At 41.9% G+C, this 20957-nt stretch overlaps 1 long non-coding RNA gene across 1 annotated transcript in view; it reads right to left on the reverse strand.

Annotated features, from left to right (window-relative positions):
• LOC146839345 (uncharacterized) overlaps positions 1-18388 on the reverse strand; it is a 52349-nt gene extending 33961 nt beyond the window's left edge. The window contains exons 1-3 of the long non-coding RNA XR_014981062.1: positions 18258-18388; positions 17663-17727; positions 16110-17506 (exon numbers count right to left, since the gene is read on the reverse strand). This is a non-coding gene — a long non-coding RNA (uncharacterized LOC146839345). The remainder of the gene's footprint in view (positions 1-16109; positions 17507-17662; positions 17728-18257) is intronic.
• Between the last annotated feature and the right edge of the window lie 2569 nt (positions 18389-20957).

Genomic DNA, 20957 nt, shown 5'->3' on the forward strand with positions numbered 1-20957 from the left:
CATACAAGGCGGCGGTCCAACAGGGATAATTATAATATGACCACCACCATGGCAGTCGAATTGCCTATGTTTTGTATTGTGGCGAGTGCCTCGGTCTGTAACACAAAACAGACACCCCACACATATCCCCAGCTAGGGGCCATCAATGTTCCTTTCCGCCAGCCTTTTCAAGACGGGTTCACCTCTAATGAACGGGCTGGCGGACGGAAACATAGTTATGGCTACTCGGTGCCTGTAAGGTACTGCCACCATTGTAGGCATTACTCTGCCTCCAATGAAAGGATCCATGGCAGTCGGTCTTTCCAACTGCCAAACAGCCACCCACCATCTAAATGTGGCGGGCAGTGAAGTTGTTGGAAATGGCAGTCTCCCATCATTGTAATCAGGCCCTAAGTTAATTAAAAAAATTACTAAACACCAAGTCACCCTAAAACAGTGAAAATATAATTGAACTCCCTCAGGCTCCACTACCTACCAACAAACAAATGTGTAAAATAAAACTAAAACATTTTTTACCCAACAGAATAAGAGCTCCCTGACCCACATTACAACACCCTCAACAAAAAATCTGAAAATGAAGACTGCAATTTCCAGCAAGTATACATATGTAAGTATAAAATAAGAAATTAGTATCATAATTGTGTATGTCACTAAGAAATGTATTAAAAATGTAAATATAAAGGGCAATGTGTACAAAAGGAATTAGCATTTCTTAATGGACCGAATCTTAATTTAGGTGCATTAAGAAATGCTAAATTGCCTTTCCATATGTACAAAGACAGATTAGGAATCACAAAATTTCGATTTCTACTGAGTAGAAATTCTGTGTAGATTTGTACAGGGTAGAAATCTCATTTTGCGGGTCCCTATCTGCCTTTGTTTATATGGAAAGGCAAATTAGCATTTCTTAATGGAACAAAATAGCATTTTGTGATTCCTTCGATAGGAAATCGCAAACAGGGATTTCCTATTTGTGATTTCATATGCACATATAACAAAGCATTTCCTAAATGTGAAATGTGCATTTGGGAAATGCTATTACCATCAACTCAAAGAAGATTGTAACCATGTTTGTATTATTACACTATTTTCAGACATAATGACAGAAAGAGCACAATACATCACATCACCGGAAGGGAATCAATTACTCTCTCATGGGCTACACTTACAACCAAGAAAGTATAAGAACGGATAAGATTAATTGGAAATGTACTAAATATTACTCTGACTCTTGCTATGTGAGCAGCACTACAACAGATGATATTAGTACTAATTTAAGTGAACACATCCACACCCTAAAAGTAACCGAAATTGAAGTAAGGCACGCATTATAAGGTTTGAGAGGCAATCACTAGCTCCCAAGTGCCCACAGTTAAAATATTAAAAGGTTCATGGCTAGATGTACAAGCATTTTAGAGGTTGCAAATTGCCCAATTCACAGAATCAGGCCATTAGTGACCAAAGAAATGCCTTTTGGTATGTACAAAGTCCAAATTGAGATTCAGTAACTTTGGGTTTTGCAATTTGGTATTTGTAAGGGGCATGTTTAGGGTGTCCCCTCCTAATACCGAATCAGAAAGGTATGTATGAATGCTTTGTAACTGAAATGCTGTTGCAAAGCAATCACAGTTTGCCACTAATAGAAAGTTGAGTGTAACTCATTTGAAAATGGGAAGGGGTCCCAAAGGGTCCCCTCCTCCTTTGAGAAAGGTTGTAAAAATATTTTTAAGAGCAGGCAGTGGTCCTACGTTCTACTGCCTGCTCTTAAAAAATGAAACTTTCAAGTTTAATTTGTTATTTTAAATGCATCCTATTTTCTTAAAGGAAAATGGGATGTGTTAAAAAAAGAGATTGCTTTATTAAAAATCAATCACATATATGGTGTCTGCTGACTCCAGCAGGCCATCATATTTGGGATGGCTGTGATTCCTAATGGGTCACAAATTGCAACCTACCTCATTGATATTCATGAGGTAGGTCTATTTGCGACCCACTAGGAATCACAAAGCAAAACTCAAAAGAGTTTCACACATTAGAATCAGTTATTTACTAACTGCAATGCACATTTGTAATCCGGAGGTAGCTATTTCTAATCTTTTTGCATGTAGCTCATACTCCTTAAATTTCCCGAACACATCACGGGCCAGCTGCTAGCCATATCCCCCTTAAGATGCTTAATGGCACAAACTAAACAGGCCACCGGTGATACTGTCCTGCCACTAGAAGGTACCAAGATCCAAATTCCTGAACACTGCTTACCAACCACACATAATGAAGAACCCTTCCTCTTTTATGATAACTTTAGCAATGATAAACACAATATCATTTTTTCCTACAGATAACTTATTAAAAATAAGCCAATGTCAAACATGGATGATGGATGGGACATTCAAAATGTGCTCCCAAACCATTCACTCAGATACACACCATACACAGTGACTATCAAAACACTAATATACCTGTCATATATGACCTACTACCTAAATAAGCAAAGTAGCACTGACTATGAACTTACAGACCACATTTAAATTAAGGCAAACAATTACTCCCCCCTTAAAATAATAATATATTTTGAACAAGCTATCAATCAATCAAAGACATTTATAGAGCGCACTACCTACCCGTAGGGTCTCGAGGCGCTTAGAGGGGGGGGAGGGGTGCCGTTACTGCTCGAACAGCCAGTTCAAACTATCCCACACATAGCCATACAAGGCTATTACTACTACTTTAACCAAAGCATTTGGAGACACCTTCAACAAAAAGCTAATTTGCCTTTGAAATTAAAAATATTGATTGCACTAGCCTTTGTCACAATACAACATACTTATGGAAAGCCCCTTCAAACAAAACAAACTCAAACTAAGTTCCCTAATGGACTACTTTTGACACTTGGTTTGACAGACTGTACCACTTTGTAAACATCTGCCAACCCATTTTTCAAATACCCTGGTGGAAAGACTACAACAGCACCATGCCTGAAGTAGCCAAACCCAACAAGGCTAAAAAAGTATGGCACAAGGATTTCTAAGCCACACTGGGCAGAACCCAACCTGAACTCTACAGATTCATAGAATCCCTACAAAAAGAACAAAGCTACCAACATCTACTAATGGTATAATCAGAAATCCACATTAAACCTAAAGTTATTAAACAAACCAACAGAATTTACCACATACTACAGTGTAAAGCAAAAATCTTTATTAACAAAGGAGTACACTACTTTAAATCAATTGCTTATACCCTGTTATAAAAAGCATGTTTCCTACACAGCACCCAATAAACTAAAGGAATAATCCAAATCAGCTTAATTTAAATATTTTAATACCAGATATTTAACAAAATATTTTTATATAGCAGCCAAAAAAAATACCACTAAAATTACAAATAAGACTGATGAATAGAATTAATATGTATCATAATTAAAAATAAAATAGAACTAGTTAACTATCAATCAATCAATCAAGTTTATTACAGTTAATTAAAACCATAACATACAAACGTATTAATAAAATTCAAGGATTAAAATATAAGAGTTAATAAAAGCAGAAGAAAAAGAAAATTTTGGTATACATTTATAAATCAGCTGTATCTAAATTAAGTGTCACAGTGCTTATCATAAAGAGTTTGACTCTTATCGACGTTCATATGTGCAAGTAAGGATAGAGTTTGACAAGTTTCTTAATGCTGAGCATTATGCAATGCAATTAGGATAATATTAACAAACTTCGCAGCTCTTGCTAAGACTTGGGCTGAGTTATTACTGAAGAATAAATCCGATGCTTCCCTGCAATGTCTCAGTAACTTTTCCCGGTAAACTGGGGCCAGTAGGCGTCGGCGGTCATTGGCAAGGTGAGGGCAACAACATAACAGATGAAACCAGGACTCATATGAATAGTTGCAAAGCCTACATGTTAGCTGGCCATTCTTCCGAGCCCACAGCGGGTTGAAGTCATGAATTGGGAGTGCTAGCAGCCTCATATAAATAATTTTATTACGAGTCAGTGATTGAAGAGAGCAACTAAAATATGGTTGAGGTTTCCCCTTGATATACGAGTCATTCAAAGCTGCAAGGAGCAATTGTTTTGGAAGCCGAGCAACATCTCTCTCAAATGACACTAAGGTGACTTGGTTTTTTATCGTTTTTTTCCACACTGGCAGGGAAATGATTGGATTAGTAAAGTTGGTAATTTCAATCTTTAATGTGGAGATGGCCACGTGCAGCTGTCTGTACCAAGGAGAAAGTTCGTCCGTGAATACTGATTGCAATTGTTCTTCATGGATTGAGCAGGTGCACGTAGAGTATGGATGTAGAATTTAATTAAATCTCCCAGGCAGTGAAGATCTGCGCTTTCCAGGCCCAGCTCGAGTCTCAGTCTCGTCCTCCTAGCATGCTGGGGAACCAAAAATATTTTCTTGTAAGCCTTTATTTGATATTTTGCTTGAAATATATCCATTTTGCCAGGGAAAGCCAGGTGGCCATAGGACACTTCCGGGAGCAGTTTGGCGCGTAGAACCCTTAAAATTGGCTCGGCTGTAGGGCTGTGCAAGTGCCGATTCAAGCGCCTCAGACTGTATATAACGCCTGCTCCCTTGAGCCGGAGATGTTTAAGATGGGATACTTGATTAGCCTTTTCATTGAACCAGACTCCTAGGTAATTGTAACTGGTACAGGTTGCAATATGTAGACCGCCTGCTCACCAAGACAGATTTTTCTTTTTTTTGTATTTCCCAAAGATCATGACTTTGGTTTTTGATTCGTTCATCAGAAGATTGTTTTTTATGTTATATATGTTAAGGGCAGTGAGCGCTCTTTGTAGACCTATTGTTGTATGGTCCATGATAATAATATCATCAGCGTATTGCATAATCTGTAGTCGTGTGCCACCCAAGTTAGGGGCGACCAAGGTTGCACTTGCCAGTTCTTTTGGCAGATCAGCAGTGTAGAGATTAAATAGTAGTGGGGCTAATGCGCAGCCTTGCTTTAAACCATTTTTAGTTGCGATTTTTGCAGATACTGTTGTGGCGCTTGTTTTAATCCTCACCCAGGTTTTCTGATGCAGAGATATCAGGGCAGAGAGAAGTGCAGATGGTATCCCCCAGGAGTTTAATTTGTTCCATCGAGTCCCTCGGTTGACTCTGCCGAAAGCTGCGCTGAAGTCCACAAAGCAGCAAAATAAATGGTAGATGATTGACCAGAGTGGCTCTCCACGAAAGATAGGACAGCGCTATTATATTATCCGACGTGGAGCAGCCTGATCTGAAGCTGGACTGAGTATGAGGAAGAATGCTATTTTCTGTGACCCAGTTCTCAAGTTCTGCCAGCAGGACCCGGGCATAGGCCTTAGCTTCGATATCCAATAGAGCTATTAGCCTATAATTTGCAGGATTTGAGCGGTTACCTTTTTTATGAAGTAGATGTAATATTGAGCCCTGCCAGGTGGATGGAATTGTAGCTGTGAGAAAAGCTTGTTTAAAAAGAGGTGTAAAGATGTCTGCCCAGAATGGACGATTTGATTTAAAAACTGTTGCGGGCATTCCATTTGGCCCTGGCGCACCATCATTCCTCATATGACTAATGATCTTTGTTACTTCGGCTGCCGAGATGCCTAAGCCCTGGGTGTTTTCATTATTTGGTCCTTGAGGAGGCGAGAGAACTGACGACTCCCCTGTCCCGCTGCCATAGAGCTGAATAATGTGGTTCACTCAGACGTTCTCAGGTACTCCGTTATCCTTGGACTGGCCACTATTACTGACTTGGTTGATGTATCTCCAAAATGGGGCTGGATTTTTTTCTTTAAGAAGAGAGATTTTAAGCCAGGATTCTTATATTCGTTTAGTGCGTTGCTGCCATGCGCGTTTCTTTTGGGCAGCTCGAAGTGATCCATTTATGGCGCATCGCAGTGCTTTTTCCACTTTTTGTCCTGCATTTGGGGGATTTTGACGCTTCAGTTTGCTTTCCGACATTTCCTTATTTGGGAGCTGGTTTAGATTGTTTGGCGCCTGTTTTTTTGTTAATATCCAATGTTCCCCCAGTGACCGATGCAGGTCTATCAGGAGAGTAGGCCAATAATCCAAGAGGGCTTGAGAGCCGAGAGCAGTGTTTAATTGTTCATTTTTAGTAAACCATGCAGACAGTTTTGTACCGAGATTGGTGTTAGACTTTATCCTACGAGGGATTTTATCTCGTTCCTCGCCCGTAGATACGCCTACAGACGTAAATTTGCAAGATTCAGGCGTGTAAAGGCAAAAGGATGCTCTAAGGGGCCTGTGGTCACTCTCTGCTCGGTTGTCAATGTCAAAATCATTCAGGTGCGAAGCTAATGTGCTGCCAATTAATAGGTAATCAATTGTAGAAATATTCCTGTATGTTGGAAGCGGGGCCCATGTTTGGTCCTTTGCTTTCTTGAGATTGTGAGCAGATGATATAGAACAGGCATCAAATAAGGCTTGAAGTGTCGCAACCTCTTTTGGATGTTTGTTTCCGTTTCCTGTTTTGTCGAGAGATCTGTTGTTGAAGTCCCGGACTATAAATGGATTGTGATGAGGATATTTGATGAAAAAGTCTCCAATAATGGCTGCCTGATCATCGAGAGCATGGTTTCTCTGATGTAAGACTGGATTAACATAACAGTTAAATAATAGTAATCTGAGTGGAATATAATGATTTTTTACTCCATTGATGAGTAATACTTGAATTCCAGTTGAGGGAGGTGCAAGTGAAATTACATCCAGCCTTCGAGAGTGCTTGATGTAAACAGAGAGACCGCCCATTGGCTGCCCAAAAATATTACGTATTAAAGCCAGGACATGATTTTCAAAATACCCGGGAAGAGCTGTAGTGGATGTTGCCCATGCCTCCTGGAGACAAATTATATCACTGCTTTGAAGGTAGTCTAGGACAGAATCTTTTTTTAACAATTTCTGAAGATTAGCCACATTCCAAGAAATGATTGTTAAGTGATTATTTTGCTCTTTCGGTGTATTAGCTGTTTTGCCTTTATGGGAATTAAAGGTGCCGTCGGGCCGAATGAGGACCACATTCGACGCGATATCCGAACAAGTTAACTACAACACATAAAATGTATTATAACAGGTACCAATCACATACAATATGCATACGTAATACAATATAACATTTTCCACCTGCCACAAAGTACTTTAATATAGCTAACTGTTGTCTAGATGCAGATTTTCCTTTGTATCCATATAGTCAAAAATATAATCCACAAAAAATTGAAAACTTATTGTAAAAAATATAATAATTACATATCAGACAGGTGCAATAGACATCAACAGAAACAATCAGAAGTCCTAATGAACCACAAAAACCCACAACAAATTTTAAAAAGGAAACGTTCCCAGAAACCTGAAAAATCTAGAGAAATCAAAATTGAAAAAATTGTTTACTAGAAGCCAGATATTTTTGCAAAATCCAAATGGCCACACAATACCTTATGATCTGTAACCCTGTAACATATGATACAATACCCACCCACAAAAACAGTATAATCAAATGTAAGATAAACATTAAAAGTAATTTATACAAAGCACATAACAAAACATATTACATAAGATAACAACACATTACTAGCAAACATTAGCTAAGCCTATCACAAAATACTAGTAAACAAAATTACCAAAACTACTAGTAAACATTCAAAAGATCACAAACTAAGACTACAACTACCATTTACTAGTATTCCCTATACCAACCTACATTCAAAACCCTATAAAAATCCTTAAAAAAGGCCTTACCTGCTCTGACAAACAGCAGCACAGTCCCCAGACTTAAGGCCTGATTATGAGTTTGGTGGTCATGGTTCCCCTATCGAAATGGCGTCAGATTTACCACCACCCAGTTAGTGGTCCACCAGCCACATTATGATGCACATGGTTTCATCGATGAAAGACCTCTGTGGCACCACCACTGCCACTACGAAATCTTGACAACCACAGCGCTGGATAGGCCAATGCCTCTGTCAAAGGGTGGCCCAACAGTATTTTCCCCACCCCAATCACATCGTGCCTTCTCACCAACATGAATGAGGTTGTCAAACCTCCACAAGTGAGCTGGTGGAAAGGGATGGATATATTGCTGAAACACACCTGTACTCCGCTTTGCACCTTCTGTGCCACCATGGAATCAATTGTACATGTCCTGCCACTGCTGCTTGATGACATTCCAAACTGACACTGTCTTGGGCCTAGCCAATGGTAAGTCACAATCTACCCCATTTCCATTGACTTTCCAGTAAATAGATGCAAAGGCAGGGGCATTTTGAGGTGTTTAGGTGTCCCGGCCCAAACCTATTTTGTGGGTCCCTATTTAAACAGCTTTGAATGTAGGATCTAAATTCACTTCTTAGATGCCAACATCGGGCAGATCACTGCAGAGGCACACCCTGCCAAATTTCAAATCTGTTTACATCTAATATCCATGGATAGTGATTTTTGTTTTTAATATTGTAACACAACAGCAGCTCCTTAATAATATTACATCAAATAAACTTTGTGACACCCTCCCAATTGTCACATGCTAGGACCTATTTTAATATGAATTACACTTAAGTATGGATGTTTCGTGAAACAAAAGCACACCTGTTCGGTACAATTTCTGTACTAGACACACATCACCCACATTAAAAAGTAGTTTTGGGAAAATGTGAACTAAACAAATCTGTTGGAGAATTATTTCAAGGTCATCATGGTGAAACTCTAGAACAGGGTTGGATCTATCAGGGGGCACCCTGAAAGTCTGGCTTCCTTGGCCGCTAAATGTCTCTGTGCACAGGCCACTGGCTTAAAGTACATCAGGGATAAACAATAGCATCACCAAGTGCCATTCATATGTGCATATTGTGTAAGAAACATAGCACAAAAGGTTACAGCAACTAACCAGCCGCCAGGTATGGAAAAGCAAAAAACTAACTTGCACACATCAAAAACATATTCAACATACATCATAGGGAGACGACCAAGCACAATTATGTACACATTTCCCAAGACAAGCTAAAATCTTAGCATATGAAATAACACCCCATTCAATGTCTGGCCCAATTTGGAATCCTCCCACAAATCCATCCATGCAACATTTACCCTTTTCCTGGTTGACTCTTGAACTGGGCCAAGCTTTAAATATACAAACTTGTTTATATTGTTCACCAATCAGGGAGGAAAAAAAACACCTATAGTCATACATTACAAATTGCAATGTATGACTATAGGTGTTTTTTTTCCTCCCTAATTTACAATGTATCAGATCAGATTATTCAGATCAATTAGGTGGTGCAAGCCATCATCACTATGATGAATGCCTGCTCATATAAACTAATCAGCATCGCATACCATATCAAATTGTGCATGCACACAAAGTACACTCCAAAAATATTGGTAGCATAACCTACCATAAAGTGTGAACACAATAACATTGCATCACAATTTAAACTCTGCAACATTGTTAGGTTCCCAAAACTATCTAGGGAATAGTAATGCCAGGATTAATGAGTTCCAAAACAAAGCATAATTTAATTAAATTAAATTATCACAGGGTCCAAACATAACAAAAGTCCAATGGGCAGTCCATATACAATTTGTGTGGCTTAGTACACTGCTGTGCCACAAAATGTGCCCTAACTGACACTGCTAGGGTAACTTCCTCACAAAGTAGCAGCCATTGGCCAGGCACCTCAGAATCTTATTTGGGATGGGGGTGTTTGGTTTTGAGAAGGGTGTCCTTGGGCTAGAAAGTGGTGGTTTTGGAAGAGGAAAGTGTGAAATTACATTTAGGAGTGGGGCTTTGGGAATGGGAAGTTGAGGGTGGTTTGGCAGGGGTGCCTAGGGAAGTGGAAGGGGTGGATGGGTCAGTAAGAGGGATGGATTTGGAGGTGGAAGGAGTGGTATTGGGTCTGGGAGGAGTACTTAGGTCTTTGGAAGTGGTGGTTGGAAGTTTGGAAGGGGTGATGGCAAGGGAAAATGAGGGATATTTGATAGGGTACTTGGTATTGGAAATGGTAAGGAGTGGGGTCTTGAAGGTAAAGGGAGTGACTGTGTGTGATGCGTTTGGGTCTGCTGCAGGTTCAGGTACATGTGTGTCAGGAGTATGTGCTGCAAGTAGGGGGTTGGCTTGTTTCTGTGGTGTCTGTTGGGTGCTTGATTTCGTGTGTCTATATTTTTTAGGTGTGTAAAATGTGACTGGTGTATCTGTGGATGTTGCAGCAGTGGAAATGCTGGGTGTGGGTGGTGTGGATGCCAATGTCATGGTGACAGTGGATGTGCTTGAGTGGGGTGGGTGTGTGGAAGTGATGGTGGTTGGGGGTGGGGGTAGTGCTGTCTGTGCTGACTGTGGATGCAATGGTGGGGATGTTGTGGGTCCATGCTTGTTGGCTATGTGGAGATGTGATGGAGCAGTCACTCCATCCCCAGGGAGACACTTCAAGAGAAATGCCCACACTGTCTGTACAAATTGCCCCCAATGCTAAGTAGCCTGCCACCTACAGGGAACCAATTCAACATGGCTCTGCTGATTTGCAGATCCATGCCCAAACATGCTGTGGAAATTTCTATATTGCTACATGACACAGGACTAGACGCTCCGTTCATTACGGAGACTTGGTTGTCGCCTAGTTCAGACCCTGATGTTGTTCAAGCACTCCCCCCGGGCTACCTGATCCAGCGCTTAGACAGAACAAGCAGCAAGGGTGGAGGGATCGCTATTGTTTTCAAAGATCATTTAGTTTTCCGCATCCTAGATAGCCCCCTGTTAGATTGTGAAAATGCCCTATTCTCTATCCAATTTACCCCCTCACTTACTTTTGCTGGCATTCTCCTTTACCGCCCACCAGGAGCACATGGACAATTCTGTAGCTCAATACTTGACTCTGTCCTAAACCTAGTTAGTGCGTTGCCCAATTTTAATCTTCTTGGGGATTTCAATTTACACTTTGGCAAGCCTTTAGATAAAGTGGCTGATGACCTTGCCCAGGATCTTGCAGCCTACCAGCTGCATCTAAAGAATCACCTCGCCACTCATACGAAGGGCCATCTTCTCGACCCTATTTTTTCAAGCATAGCAGAATTAAAAGGAAAGGAGCCCATCCCCCTCCCTTGGTCAGACCACTTTCTAGTCCCTTTTTCATGGCACCCGTCCTCCATGCGCACTCACCTACTGACATCCCGCCCCCAAGCTCGCCACTGGCCCAAAGTAAGCGTTGAGGATTGGACTTGTCAATTGAAACAGACCTCACCCACACACGACCCCGATTCCTCAATTGCCAACAGAAAGTTCTGCACATGGATTGAGAACTCACTAGATGTAGTACTCCCCAGAAAAACCAGTCTACAAAAAACCGGACCCAATAAATCTCCCTGGTTCACCCCCGACCTCCGCAAACTGAAACAGCAATGCAAAAAATTAGAATGAGTATGGAGGAAAGACTTTTCAAGCGAGCATAAATTAGCCTACAGAGCATCAATTATCTCCTACAAAGCAGCACTTAAAGCAGCACAGGCCGCCTACTAGGAGGAAAAAATTCAATTGTCCTCCAACTCTTCTAAAGAAATATTCCGTATCGCAAAAAAACTCTTGAGAATTCCCGACCTCCCCCCAGCCCCCGACCCGACTGGCCATCGTTGTGAGGAATTGGCAGGTTTTCTCTCCACCAAAATCAAAAATATCCTTAATCTCCTCCCACCTGATAATATTGATCACTTCCCTGAGCTCCTCGAATTGGAACCTCAGAAAAACACCATCCACCTAGTAGCATACGCTCTACTCACTGAGGAACTCCTCCCTCACATCTTAAACTCAATTAAGAGTGATTCCCCAAGCGACCCTGCCCCTTTCAATATTCTGAAGCTATCAACACCCACTATTATCACTCCTATCGCTAATTTAATCAATGCCTCTCTAGCATGGGGTATAGTCCCCCAGGACAGGAAAAACACCATGGTGAAGGCACTACTAAAAAAAAACCACCTAGATCCCACGGAGCTGGGCAACTACCGCCCCATCTCCTTACTCCCTGAAATTAGCAAGGTCGCAGAAAAATACGTAAATCACCTACTTTCCGCGCACCTCGAAACCTTTAAACTGCTTCATTCCTCCCAGACCAGCTTCCTTCCCGGCCAGGGCACTGAGACTGCACTGATAGCGGTGGTGGAGGAGTAAAGAAAGATTCTTGACACCGGAGGATCCCCAGTCATCATGCTCTTGGACCTGAGTGCAGCCTTGGACACGGTGAACCACCGTATCCTGCTACACCATCTCAAAAAAGTGGGAGTGACAGGCAAGGCCCTGTCCTGGTTGGAATCGTTCCTGGAAGAAAGATTCTTTCAGGTATTCGAAGGCAACACCCGGTCCCAACCAGTACCACTCCAATGTGAGGTCCCCCAGGGCTCTTCTTTGAGCCCTACCCTTTTTAATGTGTACATGTCCCCACTAGCACAGATAGTTGCCCCTTTTGGAATCCAACTGGTCACCTACGCAGACGATACCCAGCTTATTGTGACTTTGAACCAGGAAGAGCAGTCTCCCACGAACCTCTGCTCATGTCTCAAAGAAGTCGCCACCTGGATGAGCTCCTGCCACCTCAAACTTAACGGTGAAAAGACCGAGCTCCTGCTGTTAGGCAACCAAGCAACTTTTAACTCTAACAATCTGTGGACGCCGTGCATGGGGCTTGCACCATTGCCAAAACAGGAAATAAAGACCCTGGGCATCTGGCTCGACCATGATCTTACCTTTAGAACACAAGCTAGGAAAACTGCCGCCACCTGCTATGGTATGCTCCGTACCACACGGAAAGTACTCCCTCTTTTACCTGTCCACTCTAGAAAGCTCTTAATTCAAGCGCTCATTCTTTCTAGGCTGGACTACTGCAATGCCCTTTATCTGGGCGCGCCCAACTCAGTTATTTCCAGACTACAGGTGGTCCAAAACTCGGCAGCAAGGCTCCTCATGGGCACTAATAACTGCTGCTCAGCCAAGCCTGCCCTGAAAGCACTCCACTGGCTCCCGATACAAGAAAGAACACACTTCAAAGCCCTTTGCATCGCACATAAAAGCCTTCAGGGTAAAGGCCCCCCCCATCATCAAAAACCTTATTAAGCCTTACAAAGCCGCCAGAAGTCTCCGCTCAGACCAACTTCATCTAGCAGAAGTCCCCAGAACTAAGAGGGCCCGGACAGGGGGTGGCCTTCTTTCCTACAACGCCTCGAGACTCTGGAACTCCCTTCCTCTCTATCCGCAATTAAGCCAATTACTTAACATTTTGCAAACAACTGAAGGCATGACTATTCCCATAATTCCACCTGCTCTTTTACGCTCCTCCGCAGCGCTGGGATGACTCCGGGTAGCCATGCGCTATATAAGAATATTTTCATTCATTCATTCATGTCCTACACTGACTATACCAGCCCAATGACATCATGTAGCCCAGGGTCATCCTACATGATCTGTGATGTGAGTTACAATGAAACACGACACACCAGTGTGACAACCTTCTGAAGGGTAAACTACTTGTGCATTATTATACAGACACCTTTCCAGCCAGGCCCATCGTCTTGATGCATACAGTCCATACAGCCTGGTACCATACTATACACTACATCCCAAGACGTAGATAACTATGAAATGGGTTCCATGTGTGTCACTGAGAGCTTCCTCTCTGAGGATGTGTGGATATGTGGACTGCTTCATGGGATATTGCAGAACGTTCAGACTGGATGAAGTACAACTGTCTCAATCTCCACACCCAAAAAACGGAAGTCTTCATCTTTAGGAACAACACCTCTCCATGAAAGGGTGCATGGTGACCTGTGGAGCTCGTCACAGCCCCGTCCCAAAAGACCATTCCCTCATCCACAGCATCATGCTGGATATCAAGCTATCCATGGAGAAGCAAGTCAACACAGTCTCATCCGCCTGCTTCCACAATCTTTGGATGTTCCGCAAGATCTTTAGGTGGCTCCCGGCTGACACCAGACAAACCGTCGCACAGGCCATCATCACGAGCAGACAGGACTACGGAAACATGCTCTAAATGGGTATCACTGCACGCCTCCTGAAAAGTCTCCAGACAACAGAGAACTCAGCATTTAAATTCATACTTGCCTCTCTGAAAGGACCCACATCACACCACATCTCAAGAATCTACACTAGCTCTCGATTAAGAAGAGATGCCAGTTTAAGATGCTGACCCACTTCTAAAATGCCTTGTACAATAAAGGACCAGCATATATGAACAAATGCCTGACCCTCCACCAACCCACCAGATACATTCCATCAGCTGCTCTCTCCCTCACAGACACCCACGGATCCATCAAGCCAATAGCGGAGGACGCTTCTTCTCACACCTGGCAGCCATGGCTTGGAACAATCTCCCCCTGTACCTCAGGACTGCGACTTCACTCCAGTAACTCAGAAGAGAACTAAAGACCTGGATGCTTGAATGATCAAACCCCCACGCAGAAGCTAACAGCTCCAATGCCTCGAGACCCTCATGGGTGATTTGGCCTGCTCTATAAATGTTTGATTGATTGATTGATTGGTTGACATGATACATCTGAATGCATTTGTGTGGTATATCTGTCATCACAGGACACACCGTTACCCATATATGGCCCTGTTACCGGGAGGACAGTATATCTTGTTTGATTTTTTGAATGTTTAAAGAATCTATTTTGCATTTTACATTTTTTGGTGTTTTTTGCCGAAAAAACTCCAAAATACTTTTAATGCCTTTAATTAGGTGTAATAAACTGATGCATTGCACTCAGTCACTGCTTTTTTAAAAACAACTTCACGATGATGAATCATGCTAGTACTTAAGTTTGCTTTAAAGACTGTTGAACGCTCTAGATGCTCAATGCACCTTAATGAGCTGCTGTCCTCCATCTGTATGTTAACGTAGAGCTATGTACTGTAGCAGTGTTTTAGAAGCAGATAGCACTTTAAGTAGGTTCTCCTTACATAGATTTTTATTCTTCATCTTTTAAAATTGTACATGAATATTGTAACCAGCTGGTGTATGAGAAAGTTTTTTAAATATATTACTGATAATTCTGTACTTTCATGACTGCATGGCAGCCAAATAATGTTTTTGAATGATTGATTGATTAGTTGAATGTAACAAAGCCTGTGATTCACAATTTAACATTTCTGCTGAAGTAACCAACCAGCTCTACTGCTAATGTGTCACATGTGCAATAGGCCTGTACAGAGCAAGCATGAATTATGGAAAAGTGAAAACAGACCTGTGGGAGAAAGAGGCCTCCAATGAGTAAATGAGGCACATGGACAATGTGTGTCAATGGAAAGAAGTATCAGTTCAAGGAGTTAACTCAGTCACCATTCCAAATGTATTCCACGTAAAAGTAGTCAGGGCTACTGTTGGTTCTGAAAACTCATTTTGGGATCATCCATGGATCTTGAGGTCTACAGCAATATCACTCTGTGCATCAGTTGTATTGCAAGAGTAACTCTGCCTCGGCCTGGGTCACGGCACAGACTAGGCACAACACATTTTCAGGGCCTGCTGTCTGCAGGCTGAGCATACTGATACCACATGAGCATTACATTTTCACCACTTCAGTACATAAATTTACATCTTCTGGCCATCCAATACCAGACCTTAAGGTTGTGTGGCACTATGAGGAGGTCTGTGAGTTATAGCTAGCTCCCAGACAACAGTTTGGCGAGCCCTGATCTGGGCATAGTGAGTTGTGGACTGTACACATAGCTAACATCATCTTCAACTACATCTTACAGTATACATACACAGCTTATGCTTAAAAGTCTATACATTTGTTTGCATAGTCACCAGGATCTGATTAGTAAATATATAATTGGTACCATTCAATTTATGGATACATAGATATGTGCATGCACCACAAGTAGGATCTAGGGCTTACCACACATCACAGATCACAATGGTGATGGTAAGTGCATAACGTATAGCTCTCAACAATCCATTACATAACTGTTTTATGTAGGGACCACAAAATATTACAACAGTAATCAGACTTCACTCTGGACCTCCGAGGTATATTGTACCCTTTGGGGATGAAAATGATGGAGTTACAAAGATTAAACATGTATGTAAAATAGTTACCTGTTCCTCTGGTGAACCATAGAGCTGGCCATACAGGGAAAATGACCTCATCAGCCAGCAACTCCAGCTCCTCTGCAGAGACGGCACGGGTCCTCTCACCTGCTTGGCCTGGCATGATTGCCCCCAGTGGTGATAAACATCAGCTAAAGTGGAGGAGCCATTGATAGCAGCACTGTCAGAAGGCAAATTAGGTATTTTTCAAACAGCAGCATACATGTACGCCACATAAGTGGTCATCACCATTGGTCCTCTACGGTCACAATAACCAACGTTAGCCTATGGCTTTATCCATCTTGGACAAAAACGCCCACTGCGCGGTCAACTTCCGTCGGAGGTGGCAGGTTCTGAATTTCCAATATGCGAGGTCAAGCATCCACTATTTTAGCGGTGGGAAGTACTGTATTGGTGACTGTTCAGGGTATCACCACCACTCCAAAAGAAGTGTTAAATGTTTACTTATGTACTACTCCACTGCCATGTAATATCCATTACACAAACATCTTTATAGTGTGTTACTGTGCATTAAAGCTATATTAGAGCGGTGCACTGTACACCACCAGTAACGGTATTTTCATAGAAAATGTATAGTTAACATAATAAATTTTTGGATGAAAAATGTGCACATTTATGTTACAGACAGATGTGAAGACCACAATTGGGATTATTGGTCGATGTTGGACAGTAGACAATTATTATGGGAAAATGTGTAATGTTTTTAGAATCAGTTATGTTTTGTCACGTGACGTTTGGCGTACTCTTCATATATGTTATTCTTGACACTGTGTTTTATAACACAAAACGTCTCTGGGTCTAGACTAACAAAGTGAGTCTGGAATAACAAACTATAAGAGGGTATGTTGACTATCAATGAAGGAGAGAAATCCCTTTAGGACGATTACCCTCACTCACCAAAGGTGACATGCTTCATCATTGGGGAATCTCCTCTCAGAGGAAAAACCTAGTTCCACCAAGGGCTACAACCCCCTCACTGTGAGGGAGGAGCTCAGGGATGTTTAAAAGTTGAAGCTACTACTTCCAGGGATACTAAAGTCCCGTGATAAGTGAGATACCATGACAAAAAAACGCAGCGCAAATGATAATGAAAATGATTTAAAACTACCTAGTGAGCTACAAATAGAGCTAGCTTTATTAATTTGTTCCCACTGGCAGGAATAAAAAGCAGTGCAACAGCAGTATGGAATTTAGACTGTTGGTTGTACACAAATGGTCAACATGTTTCAGCCCTTCCGATCAAACAGTATCTGGGCTTTCGTCAGGACCATAAGAGAATACAAAGCTGCTGCTGGAGTGACAAAATCATAAAAGTGCAATATAACACAAAATTAGCGTAATACTGAACCATCATCAGTTGTATCCATCAGTGACACTGGAAATACCTAAAAAACAAAAATCAGGCATTTTGTAAAGTCAAAATCCCATAGTAAGCAAACCAGACTCACAGAAGAAAAATACACAGAAGAAAAATACATTACAAGGACATCATTTACTAGTCCCTTGCTCCAACCAAACCAAATAGGTAGAAATTAACTCACCCAATTTGTTGGATATTGAGAGCCTCACCTCAACCTGGCAAAAGCTCAGGGAAAGGGGCCCCGCTCTACAAAAAAGAAGTATAGAACTGTGTGTCATATGACCATTACAACACACAGGTTACTTATAAAAAGACAAAGGAAAACATTAACTGTTCACAAGTCAAGAGTAAAACAAAAAAGTTAACCAGAAATTGAATTAAAACTGCTGCTATATACTAGTGCATATAACTTGGTTTGAAAATAAATGCTTTACATGATGTATGCAAATCCAAACAGGATAAACATTCCAGTCTCGTCATATCCTTATGTTACAGCTGTATCTTAGCAGGCAATCTTCATAATCACCCATCCAATATTTGCCCCCATCAGATATTGGGTATTGACACACTTGCACTTGAGTGCCACTAGGCAGAATGTAGCCAAATACAAAGGGTCTCTCTCGAAAACCTGTGCATACGCCGTGAAAGATTAATTAATTACCAGGCGCCGATAAAAACACCGGAAACACATAATCTCAATTGACCCCTCAAAATCGCTATCTCAATACGTATATTAAAGACTACATGGGGGGTCAAAGAGGGTAGCATGCACTCACCTATCGGTCGGTACCCCGTCGCAGACTGAGGCTGTGACCGGAGGCACCGCCCGGAAGGCGCCAATGAAATTTGAAACCCTCCGCTCTTCGTCCACAGACCCAGCGAAGGACCCATAGTGGACCGTGGTTCGCCTGATCAGCGGGAGGACGGAGTTAGCGCGCCTGCGCAGCTCCCTTTCACTGATCAGCGGGAGGACGGAGTTAGCGCGCCTGCGCAGCTCCCTTTCACTGATCAGCGTGTGCTGGCAAGGTCTGTGTAGAAAGTCCCGTTGTAAGTCCCTCAATGAAAGCAGGACTGGGATTCAAAGGCAAAGTCAACAAATGTTCGAAATTCAAAATTAGAGCGCAATAACGCTTAATACACATGAAGTGCAGGCACAAGAGGAAATATCTCTCCAGTGAAATTGTAGTGCGGGCTATAGCGGACAGTCATTGTGCCAACAGGTAACCTATCCGTACTATACCCGAATATGTTTAAATAGACCCAAAACATTATCAAATAGAAAGTCCCTTAATCAGCTCATGGACATGTCAAAAAATATGTGTATAATGATGTATGACATGCAGTCAGATCGACATAAATGAAAATGTCACCTGTCCTCAAACTTATAATGGTTAACCCTAGGTAGTATGAAATACTATATACCAAGCCACGATGTAAATGTTCAGTTCAAGCATAATTGCACTTATAGACTAATCTAGAGAAATAATTGTTGAAGTATCAGGCAAGCATGAGCCTCTGTTTGTGATGGCAAAACTGACAGGACCACATCAATAAGCCACTGTTGTTAAGTCTTAACATGAGCGCAATCACAGTGATAACCAGGGGATATCATCATTCAGCCCCCTGGTATCTGTGTGGAGCTTGAACACCCAACGCTGTTCACGATTAAATAGAAACTTGGAGATATCAGCCATGTGCAGTGGAATGAACGGTTGCTCTAAAACCTCCCATTCCAAATCAGTTCCTCCATGATTCAAATCTATAAAATGATTGGTCATCTTGGTAGATCTTCTGTTACAGCGTATAGTGCTTTTGTGATCAAGAATCCTTATCTTCACTTTGCGCGTTGTCATGCCCACGTAGCGCAAACCACATGGGCATATGATCATATATATCAGTTTCTCACTGTTACAATTCGTGTGTTTAGATAGTTTCCATGGTCGAGCCATCCCAATATCTATCTCTGTGGTGTGTCTAGTTTGTGGGCACACCGCGCACGAGCCGCAAGGGAAATGTCCCTGTACAGGAGGAAATCCCCATAGGGAAGTCTGAAAACCTGTTTTCTTCAACTTAGGTCTTGTATGCACAACTTGGTCTTTAATATTAGAGCTTCTTTTGAAGGCAAAAAGTGGCAATGGTATTGGAGAGGCTCCAATATTCAGAATATTCCAGTGTTTAAGAATACTTTTCTTAATATCATTAGAATAACCACTGAAGGTATTCACACGTGTGAGTCTCTTTTCCACTTCTTTAGGAGCAGTAAGCTCAATCAATGCCTGCCTGTTGTTATTGGCCGCTCTTTTTTTTTTGAGTTATGAATCACTTTAGTTGGATAGTTCCTTTCTTTCAACTGATCAGTGAAAGGGAGCTGCGCAGGCGCGCTAACTCCGTCCTCCCGCTGATCAGGCGAACCTCGGTCCACTATGGGTCCTTCGCTGGGTCTGTGGACGAAGAGCGGAGGGTTTTAAATTTCATTGGCGCCTTCCGGGCGGTGCCTCCAGTCACAGCCTCAGTCTGCGACGGGGTACCGACGGATAGGTGAGTGCATGCTACCCTCTTTGACACCCCATGTAGTCTTTAATATACGTATTGAGATAGCGATTTTGAGGGGTCAATTGAGATTATGTGTTTTGGGTGTTTTTATCGACGCCTGGTAATTAATTAATCTTTCACGGCGTATGCACAGGTTTTCGAGAGAGACCCTTTGTATTTGGCTACATTCTGCCTAGTGGCACTCAAGTGCAAGTGTGTCAATACCCTATATCTGATGGGGGCAAATATTGGATGGGTGATTATGAAGATTACTTGCAAAGATACAGCAGTAACATAAGGATATGACGAGACTGGAATGTTTATCCTGTTTGTATTTGCATACATCATGTAAAGCATTTATTTTCAAACCAAGTTATATGCACTAGTATATAGCAGCAGTTTTAATTCAATTTCTGGTTAACTTTTTTGTTTTACTCTTGACTTGTGAGCAGTTCGTGTTTTCCTTTGTCTCTTTATAAGTAACCTGTGTGTTGTAATGGTCATATGACGCACAGTTCTATACTTCTTTTTTGTAGAGCGGGGCCCCTTTCCCTGAGCTGTTGCCAGGTTGAGGTGAGGCTCTCAATATCCAACAAATCGGGTGAGTTAATTTCTACCTACTTGATTTGGCTGGAGCAAGGGACTAGTGAACGATGCCCTTGTAATGTATTTTTCTTCTGTGAGTCTCGTTTGCTTACTATGGGATTTTGACTTTGCAAAATGCCTAATTTTTGTTTTTTAGGTATTTCCAGTATCACTGATGGATACAATGGATGATGGCTCAGTATTACGCTAATTTTGTGTTATATTGCACTTTTATGATTTTGTCACTCAAGCAGCAGCTTTGTATTCTCTGATGGTCCTGACGAAAGCCCAGATACTGTTTGATCAGAAGGGCTGAAACATGTTGACCGTTTGTGTACAACCAGCAGTCTAAATTCCAT

This window comes from Triturus cristatus, chromosome 4_1 (genome assembly GCF_964204655.1).
Source record: "Triturus cristatus chromosome 4_1, aTriCri1.1, whole genome shotgun sequence".
Lineage (NCBI taxonomy): Eukaryota > Metazoa > Chordata > Amphibia > Caudata > Salamandridae > Triturus > Triturus cristatus.